The sequence below is a fragment of the Macaca nemestrina genome, chromosome 3 (assembly GCF_043159975.1).
Source record: "Macaca nemestrina isolate mMacNem1 chromosome 3, mMacNem.hap1, whole genome shotgun sequence".
NCBI classification, from domain to species: Eukaryota; Metazoa; Chordata; class Mammalia; order Primates; family Cercopithecidae; genus Macaca; species Macaca nemestrina.
Genome location: NC_092127.1, coordinates 174,975,235 through 174,985,488, shown reverse-complemented (window position 1 = coordinate 174,985,488; position 10,254 = coordinate 174,975,235). Strand labels below are relative to the sequence as shown.

At 40.9% G+C, this 10,254-nt stretch overlaps 1 long non-coding RNA gene across 1 annotated transcript in view; it reads left to right on the top strand.

Annotated features, from left to right (window-relative positions):
- The window catches only part of LOC139362227 (uncharacterized), a 23,931-nt gene extending 16,391 nt beyond the window's left edge, over positions 1-7,540 (top strand). Inside the window, exon 3 of the long non-coding RNA XR_011620650.1 lies at positions 7,345-7,540. This is a non-coding gene — a long non-coding RNA (uncharacterized lncRNA). The remainder of the gene's footprint in view (positions 1-7,344) is intronic.
- The last annotated feature ends 2,714 nt before the right edge of the window (positions 7,541-10,254 follow it).

The window sequence follows — 10,254 nt, the reverse complement described above, 5'->3', positions numbered from 1 at the left end:
GCTGGCACAGTGAGTCATGTCTGTAATCCCAGAACTTTGGGAGGCAACTGTGGGCAGAGGACCTGAGGTCAGGAGTTGGAGACCAGCCTGGGCAATATGGTGAAACCCCATCTCTATTAAAAGTACAAAAAAAAATTAGCTGGGCGTGGTGGTACATGCCTATAGGTCAAGCTACTTGGGAGGCTGAGGCAGGAGAATCTCTTGAACCTGGGACATGGATGTTGCAGTGAGCTGAGATCACACCACTGCACTCTAGCCTGGGTGACAGAGTGAGACTCAGTCTCAAAAAAAAAAAAAAAAAAAAAAAAAGGAATGGAGTGAATAGACTTTGGCCAGGAGTGGAATTTTTGTGCTCCTTTGGTTATTGTTGGAAATAGGCCTACTGGAAAGTGGAACTACCAAGTGAATGCGTCTATAAAAAGAAATATAGAATTCTCTGATGTCCCAGCATGCTAAAACATCAAAGTAAATTTGGACAAAGCTCTTCTGGTATATGAACTCTAAGGTAGAAATATGCTCTGCCTTCTAGAATAATAATAGACTCTGTCTTCGAATGGGGAATTAAAATGCTGGAAAGAAAGATAGGACTTGGAATGAAAAAAGTTGGACTTGAGTGCTGGCTTTGCTGACTTACTACAGAGCTCCTTCAGGCAGTTCTCTCGTTCTCTTCTTCCTTTATAAATGTTGTACCTTACTAAATTACCCTTAATATCATTTCCATCTCAAAAGACTCCATGACTCTAACTGAGGACTCCTCTCCAAATTCCATGAACAGAGCCTTTTTAGTGCTATGTTTTATGATTCTGAATGAAGGTCTTCCTTTCCTTTGACACTGCAGAAAAGGGGGAGAGAGTCCTGACAAGAGACTGTGGATAGTTAACCGCGATGTCATATGGCCCAAAGAACAGCTGCACTGCAAACATTTCCTCTTCCAAAATATATATACATATATACACACACATACAAATAAATAAAACGATGTGCCAAAGTGCACAAAAAAAGAGTAACTAGTAGAAGGGCAAGAGCTTCTGGAATGTTAGCTTTATTTAGCCCAGAATGATTGGCAACCAGTTGTGACTTTGTTACTCAATGCATCTATGTTGCCATTCCAAACAGTTGTTGCAATTGCTCCAGAGAGAACAGTAAGCCTGTGTAGCTGTTTTTCTTCTCTCTTCTAGTTGGGTGAAGAGAAATGCACATATAACCTGCTTTGAAAAATATTAGTGGTTAGAATCAGGGTCTGTTGATGGTTCTGTAGAATTTACCTACTCTCATGTGGTCTCATTTCAAGAAAAATGTTTTCCCCTTACTGATATATAATGCCTACTTATTGTACGACATTTGTAAAAACACAAATGTAAATGAAAATAAATACTGTCATAACCTCAACACCAAGACATAACCACATTTTGGAAATATATCTTGTAAAAAGCCAAAAGGGAAAGGGTGGTAGGAAATGAATACACATGAAAATTGAGACCTGGAGAAGTAACCTTTGCTGCATCTACGGATTCTTTATACTACAGCGCACTTCCTCAGGGGCTCAGCTAAGCATTTCAGAAGACTGAAAGTGTTGTTGACATTTAAAAGCTACAGCATGGGCTTGGGATAAGGCAATTTTGTTCTCTATTTCTTAGAGAAGAAAAGAATCACAGTGCACACCAGGAAAATAATTTTGGAAACTCAGTTAATTGTGAAGGTAAGGCTGAACCAGCTTGTGGTTAAAGCTACAAAAGAAATATTGTTCACTTCCCATAAATGATTTCCCATATGTAAAGTGGGGCCGATCCTAGCAGGTGACTTCAGAGACATAGAAACATTTAACCACAGATGAATAAATCTTGCAAACACATTTTTTAAAAATGCAAAGAGTAACCTTTAAAATAAAATCTGTGGCTGTCACATTTGGAGACTGAAAGTTCAAAAAGCGGGGTTTGTTTATACCAACCACAGAGGCTAGGGATCTGTGGTTTTATTGGATTTCTCATCCCAAGAAAATATTTACACTTGGAGGAGAAGATGCATTTTTAACTATAAAAGCCATACATAGCATATTTGTGGACAATATTGCAAATAAAAATATCTTTTTTTCCCTCGCCTGACAAAACAGACAGTTCTGTTTAAGGCATCAAAAAATTAGGTAAAATAATCACAGTTCTTTTAAATATGTGAGGCTTTTTATTTTTAGTGGAGATGTATATGGGTGGTTGCCATGAAGGAGAAAGATCTTTGGTGAGTGTCCTGCTTTCTGCTGCTACAAAATTCCAGTCGCTAGAGTTTTTGGAAGTCTAGATCTGTGTGCACGAGAAGAGAAAAGAATACCACAGAGAGAGCCAGAAAGATAAAATAGCATGGACGTAGCTCAATAGACCAGAGGCAAAATGAAATAACATTATTGTGGAAAAAAAGACAATTTGGGGAAGTGTAATAATGTTTGTCATTTATTTTATATATATACATATTTTTAATATTTATTTATTTATTTATTTTTGAGATGAAGTGTCCTACTGTCATCCAGGCTGGAGTGCAGTGGTGTGATTTCAGCTCACTGCAACCTCTGCCTCCTGAGTTCAAATGATTCTCCTGTCTCAGCCTCCCAAGTAGTTGGGATTAGAGCTGCGCATCACCATGCTCGGCTAATTTTTGTATTTTTAGTAGAGTCGAGTTTTCACCATGTTGGCCAGGCTGGTCTTGGTCTCCTGACCTCAAGGGACACACCAGCCTCAGCCTCCCAAAGTGCTGGGATTACAGGCATGAGCCACTGCGCTTGGCCAACAATGTTTGTCATTTAATGATTGACAATCAAATTATTTTAAAAAACATTGATTTAGGGGTCAATTGGTTTGAGGGGGAAAAAAGCCCTTCAAACTAAATATTAGCTTTATGCATGAGCATTTATGCCATAAAACAAAGTTTTCATTTTTAGTTGAAGCTTGGATATTTCTGAGCAACAGAGGTAGAAATTTAAAAAAACCTGGCTGGGCGCAGTAGCTCATGCCTGTAATCCCAGCATTTTGGGAGGCTGAGGTGGGCGGATCACAAGGTCAGGAGTTCGAGATCAGCCTGACCTATATGTTGAAACGCCATCTCTACTAAAAATACAACAATTGTCCGGACTCGGTGGCATGCGCCTGTCACCCCAGCTACTCAGGCGGCTGAGGCAGGAGAATCGCTTGAACCCGGGAGGCAGAGGTTGCAGTGAGCCGAGATCACGCGACAGCACTCCAGCCTGGGCGACAGAGTGAGACTCTGTCTCAAAATAAATAAATAAATAAATAAAATAAAACAAAAGCTGCCTTCAAGCTGGGGAAAGTGATCCAGAAGTAGTGTGGCAACACAGAATGGTCTTTTGTCTTTCCAAAAATAATACCTGAACGCATTAGAATAGAAAGGGTCAGACCTCCTCCTGAATATCCCCTATCTCCTCCCTCATTTTTGTAGCTCAGATCGCCTCACTGAAGGATATTAGGAAAACTCCATGACAAAGCCACATAAAGAACTTCTCAAACTGTACTGTAGGGCTGAAATTTCATTGCAGCAAGTGAAGTACGGGGAGACAGAAGTTTGCCTCTACTCCCTTAGGGTTCTGGCTGGGCCTGAGAATGAAATTGACATAAGATAGATTCACAGGAAGAAAACGTGCAGATATTTACATGTCCACAGGAGCCCCCATAAGGAAACGAAGACACAGAGATGTGGCAAAACCTGAGTGCTGATATACTAGGTTGAACAAAGAATAGCAATTGTGGAACAGTAGCTAAAATGTATAGGGAGGCTGAAGGAAGGTATGAGTTATAGCAAGATCTGTTTGTACACATTTTTCTCAGCCTTGACTGCCTGTCTCTTGTGACAAAAGTGTTTCTTCTCTCCCGGTATGAGGTAGGCATCTGTCACATGGACGTTCTCTGCTGTCTCCGGTGAAAAGAATATTTCCTTTTTCTCAGTACAGAGAGGGCGGATCGTCCTTTTCGTTTCTGCTATTTGTTAAGTGCCTTTAGATCAAAATAATCCATATGCAAAAGTGGCATACTATGGGGTGGCACATTCTGTCACCCTTCAGGGCAAATATTGTTTGGAATACGAAAATGAGTGACGACAAGGGTTGGGTGTCTTTTGTTTGCTAGTTTGTTTTAGGTTATGATGGAATTTCAGGACAATATTATTTCAAAATATAACACCTTGACATTTGAGAAAGCAGGAGATACAGGAAAGTCACTCTCACCTTCCCCTCACCCTTCTCCCCTAAAGCAGGTCATAAAATCTAGGAAGGTCGCTCTCTGACCTTTTCCTGTACTTCTTCCCTGAAGTAGGTCATCAGGCCCTCATGTGAGGGGCACCCTTCCAATACCAAGAGAAAAAAAAAAAAAAAATCCAGGCCGGGCACGGTGGCTCACACCTGTAATCCCAGCACTTTGGGAGGCCGAGGCGGGCGGATCACAAGGTCAGGAGATCGAGACCACGGTGAAACCCCGTCTCTACTAAAAATACAAAAAATTAGCCGGGCGCGGTTGTGGGCGCCTGTAGTCCCAGCTACTCGGGAGGCTGAGGCAGGAGAATGGCGTGAACCCGGGAGGCGGAGCTTGCAGTGAGCCGAGATCGTGCCACTGCACTCCAGCCTGGGCTGGGCGACAGAGCGAGACTCCGTCTCAAAAAAAAAAAAAAATCCTTGTCTCAGAAGACTCAGGAACACAATGAAAAATATGAACAAACAGAATTTGCTAATCTTCCCCTAGTTTATTACCATCCTATCACACCCTGTTGTCAGCTGGCTTATTTTAGCTGTTGTATTCCTAGGAAAAGAATCCCTGTTTAAACCAGGTGATACTCTCTTAAGAATCATCTGAAAGCCAAGCTACTACTTTGGGTAAATAGCAAGATCCTACTTATGACTATTTTTGATAAGGTACCAACTGTGGGCCTGACATTATGCTCAGGGATTCGCATGTATCATCTCATTTAATCCCCACAACGATCTTGTGAATTAGGAGTGATGATCACTGTTTTACAGACATAAACACCTTGGTTTAGGATGGTTGAGGAATGCGCCCAAGCTTAAGTCATACCTAGAAACCAACCAAACTGTGCCTTATGTCTGGCTTGTCAGTTGATACCCAAGTCTATGCCCCTACCCCTCATTATTCTAGAAAAGAAGTGTCACCTGTAATTTGAAAATACTAACTCAATATTCAAATCACTTTCCCAACTAAAAAGTGATCAATCTTTCTTTCATGGTTTGAAACTTATGCAGTTTCTACCCACTTTTGCACAATCTTCAGGTCCTTCGAAAAGTTGTTCTTGGTGTTACGTTTTGAGTTTGTAATTGAAGTTGGCAACAGGGTAAATCTGCCATCATCAAGCTACTTTGCCATGATAAGAAACTAGAACTTTTTTTTTAATCCCGGTTACAATGTCTTTGTGTTTTCTCTTTTCGTTGGTGTGTGCAATGTCTGTCTTTTCAATGAACTGTTAATCACATGAGAGGCGTGCCATAAAACAAAGCTTTCAAGGTAATCTGTGCTTGTCACAAGCTCCCTCCTACTGACTTTGACTGCCACTGCATATTTTATGACCCTCACCTTGATTTCGAGAAGAATACAAATATATGGCTTGTGCTGTGTGAATTTTGATTATTGTATGTGGGCATTACAATGCACAAAATCATTAGTCAGAATGCAAACACATACAACACACATGAGATGAGAATGTAATAATCTTTTATAATCACTCAAAATAAGCAGATTATATGGTAGCTCCAAATGTTATGGAAATGAAACATTAAGTTCAGGGCTGTTGTTGTGCCATGTACCATTGGGCAATTCAGAGTGAGTGTGAGTGAATGTGAGTTCAGTACAATGTTGTCTTACAGAAGATGGAGAGGAGAGACTTTCTGTTGGGTGCAGAGCCAGGGAGATGCCCCTCACCATCAGAATCCCACACTGGATGGATGGAGCTTCACATCAGCTACACTAAGATTGCTTTTTTGTGATGAAGTCCTCTGAGGAGCATCCTTGTCTGCTTCCTGAGCCTAAATCCCGATTTCACTTCAGTCAGTGCTCTCGGAAGCTTCCTTTCCCCGTTAATGACCTCACGGACACAACAGAGCAAGGCAACATCCCATAGTTTTTGGTATATTCATCCCTCTGCCTCTCCATTTCGTTTCTCTACTCTGAATCTATAAGGTATTGGGAGGAGGCATTACCTCTAGGAAAACGAGAGGTAACTGTCTACTTACTGTTAGATTCTTCCCCAAGTAACAAGGAGTAAAAATGGGATGCTATTAAAACAAAGCTGGGGAACTTCAATCAGTAGATTGTAAGAAGACTTAAATGTGGACCATATGTTCAGGGACTAACCGGGTTGGCTTGGTTCACCATCATCTTCCTAGAGTTTAGTATGGTGCCTGGCTCATAGTACATTCTCCATACATTTTTGGTGAATTAATTGATGAGAAAAAAGACCCAATGAGCCTTTAACTCTTAGCTTGCCTAATTAAGGCAATCCCTACTCTCAGAGAAGTTATGAATTAATGAGGAAGACAAGCAACTAAACAAAGGTTTAAAACAAAAACATGAGTGTTATGCAAAGAGGCATAAAAGGGACAATGGAAACACAGTGCTAGGGGAGCTGGCTTGTCCTGGGGAATGTGTTCTTAAAAAAGTAACTTTGAACCCGTCAATAGCCAAGAAAAGGGAGGGAAAAGTTCCAGACAAGGAAATGTGAAGAATCAGCCCCAAGAAAGAGCATGGATCATAGTAGATTTGAAAAGCTGAAAAATATTAAATACGTTTATGAGAGGAACATTGATGTTCATGTAAATAGAAAGAGACAGGAAACTGCTCATGCAGGTCTTGCTGATACCAAGAAGTTTGAACTTCAGGGCCAGAGGCAATCACTGAACAATTTGTGTTTTGGAAAGGACTCAGGCTGCAGGAGAGTATGTTGGATGTGAACGAAACTGGAAGTTGGGAGCCTATTTAAACCTTTCCAGCCCTGAAGGGATTTCTTTTGACTCTGATAAGAGAAGAGGCCACAGAAATGAAGGTAAATTGACATACACAAGACATGTCAAGGAATCAGAGTCCACAGTGTTTGTAAGGGGGCGGCAGGTGGCAGGAAGCAGGAGGAGGATAAATGAAGGGTTCAGATGGCATCCAGGCGTGGCAGCAGTCTTTAATTATGGACCCAAGAGAGAAAGGTCTGGGCAGGTTCTCCCAGTTCTAAAGCTGTGCTGGCTTTCCAATCTAGTTGATCTAAAATAATTTTACTATCACCAAAATTGCTCTGCTTCACCCTGTTTTTATACTTTATTTGGCTTGATTTCATTCTTTTATGCTTCCTTTCCAGATCATGGGCTTCCAGTGCATTGCCTCATTTACCGTGGGAGGAAAGGGCTTTTGAAGCTCCAAATCCAATCCCTGAAGCAAGATTAATAAACAAAGATCTTCTCCAGTGTGCAAATCCTCATGGGACTTAGGTGGATTAGCTACAGCCTAGACCCGAGGCATGTGGCACACCTGTGCATTGCCACATATAGTTCAGAAATAACACCAGTTCATGTCTACAACAAGGCCTTTGAACCTGAGTATTCTCTTTCTGGTGTTCAATGCTGGAGCTGCAGTGAGAGCCTGCCGTTCCCCAAATTTTGCCCCTGAGGCGCCTTACTTGTCTCACCATAATCTAGTTCATTTGAACACTTCTCCAAATACACTGTAGGAGTACAACGGAGTTAGCTTGTTTCAAGGGAGAGTTTTTTATTGGGAAGATGACCTAATTGGCTAAGTTCAAGTTTGTGGAAACAACATATCTGAGGAATCCGAATCAGATCGATGAAATAGAGTTTCTAGCAACTGTACTGTGAATAACGTCCTGAAAGATCCTGCTGCTGGAACTCGATTCCACAGCTATGGGCGTTTGTTGGAAGGCACCCAAAAGGGATTCCAAGGGCCCTGCCTCTACTGACTGCCATTTATTCTTAAAGCACTAGGCTCAACAGTTGAGCTTTGTGTGGTATTGAGTGGGTTTTGTGATTACTTGTTTGCCATCGTTAGCGTCAGCCTGTCAACACCTTGAAGGGCAGAGCATTTTTTGTTTGTTTTGAAAATTACTCAATAGCAAATCCTTAATTATACAGCAGTATGGCTTTTTGAAAGGTTGAGTGATGCACTGCTGTTGTTTTAGATTTCTTTCAGGCTAAATCTTATGGGGTGTATAGCCTTCAATAACTAAATGCATATAATGCAGTTGAATCCCACTTGAGCCTGCCATTAATTATCTCACATATATCTTCATTTTCAGCCTAGTGATGTGGGCCAGCATTCAAGACGGCTAGAAAAGATATCCAGTAAAGGTTTTGAAGTTCCTTTGTATGGATGGATTTACGATAAGAGACACATGTGAACCATACACACATACATGCATGTATGCACACATCTACTTTGACATCTACATCTGCTTAATACCACATTCATGGATAAACGTAACACATGCACATATAAATGTGTCACACACATCTTTACACATATATGCACACTCGCATGTTTATTGTATTTGAATTTTTTGGTTGCAAGTAACAAGAAACCAAACTCAAATACACCTAAACCATAAAAGGAATCCATAAGTTCGCAAAGGTTATTTCATTCCCTCTTTCTCCTATATCCCAAGGTTGATCCTCTTTATGTTTGTGAAATGGCTGCTAAAAACCTCCATATTGAAGTGTAGCAGGAAGAGTATGTCTTTTTGGATAGCTTCTTTGGAAAAGTGAGGAAGCTTTTTTCTCAGAAATCTTAACAGACCTTCTCTCATTTTTTATTGTTGGAATTGAGTTTCAAGCCCATCACTAATTTAATCCCTGTAACCAGTGAGATGAAATATGAAGATGGCCTTAAATGAATCCCTGGAGCTGATGGGTTATTACGTGGGACCCAGGGTCAGATTTTCCAGAAACATTTAGGCTGCATAGGGTAAAAGGCAGATACCCAATGGAAAATCAAACTCTGTTACCAAGAGGTAGGTTGCCCAAATCCTGGGTGGCTCATGTTCATAAATGTGCCTACCCTGGCTCCTGCACATGTGCACACACACAACATGGCTGTTAGAATTTCCACAACCAAAGATTCCCTTTGTTACTGAATTGCTTTCTGCACCTCGTGTTTTGACAGATTCTGTCTACTAAGAAACTGAGAGCAATATGATCACTAATTCATTTTCGCATTTTCATGCCTGAGAAGCTGGTATTACCACAATGAGTTTATGTAATTCCAGCCAATATTAAAGCAATACAATTGATGTTTTAGGTAGCCTGGGAGACCTTATAGGAAGTAAATGTACAGTTGTAATTAGAATTATTGAAATCTTAAAAATAGCAGATTATTTGCAGGAGTTGGGGGCCTTTTTGAGAAGCAATTTTGTAAAATGTGCCTTCTTAGGTCAAAATTTGGCTAGACCTTTCTTGGTAGATGCAGGAAACCTTGATGACTAATCCATTGCACAAATCACTGCAAGTAGATGTGCCCTTTGCACCTGCCCCTCTTTCACGTTCCCTTCCACTTCCTTTCTTCTCCAATGACACGATATCACTGAAGAGGCTCTCCTCTGGAAGAAAATACTTTGAAGTCATTTAACTATGTTAAAAAAAAAAAAAGCTTGAGGAAGCAGTTTGTTTTCAGAGAGTGTATTTATCAACAACTTTCCACTCTCAGTAGTTTAGAAAAATAAAAGTTTATTTCTTATTTACACCATAGTTTAAAGTGGGTTGTTCACAGGCTGTTATGGGGCTCTGCTCCATGCTGTGATACAGAGAACCAGGCTCCTTCCATCTAAGAGTTCCTAGGGCCTTGGAGTCTTCCAGTGGAGCCTGTTTATCCAGCCAGTGGATGAAAGAAGGCTGATGATACATGGCTGAAACATGAATGATTATGTAAGCAGATTGCAGTGTCCCTGCCTGGCAGTGGTACACATTACTTCTGCCTACATTCCACTGGCTAGGACACATAGTGATGTGACCACAACGATTTGCAAGGTTGCTGAAAAATGTAGTCAAAATGTGTGCCCAGATGGAAAGGGAAACAAGGGTGGCTAGAACACACAGGCATCTTTGCTACCGATAGACAAACGTTCATTTAGAATCTTACTTTTTCTCCTACACAGGTATGCAGGAACATTTTGAATGCCAGAGTTTTTGAATCTCAGCAATTCAAATTGGGTCAAGATCATGACTAATAGGGCTGAATTCTTATTAAAGAACAGCTTGTTTTA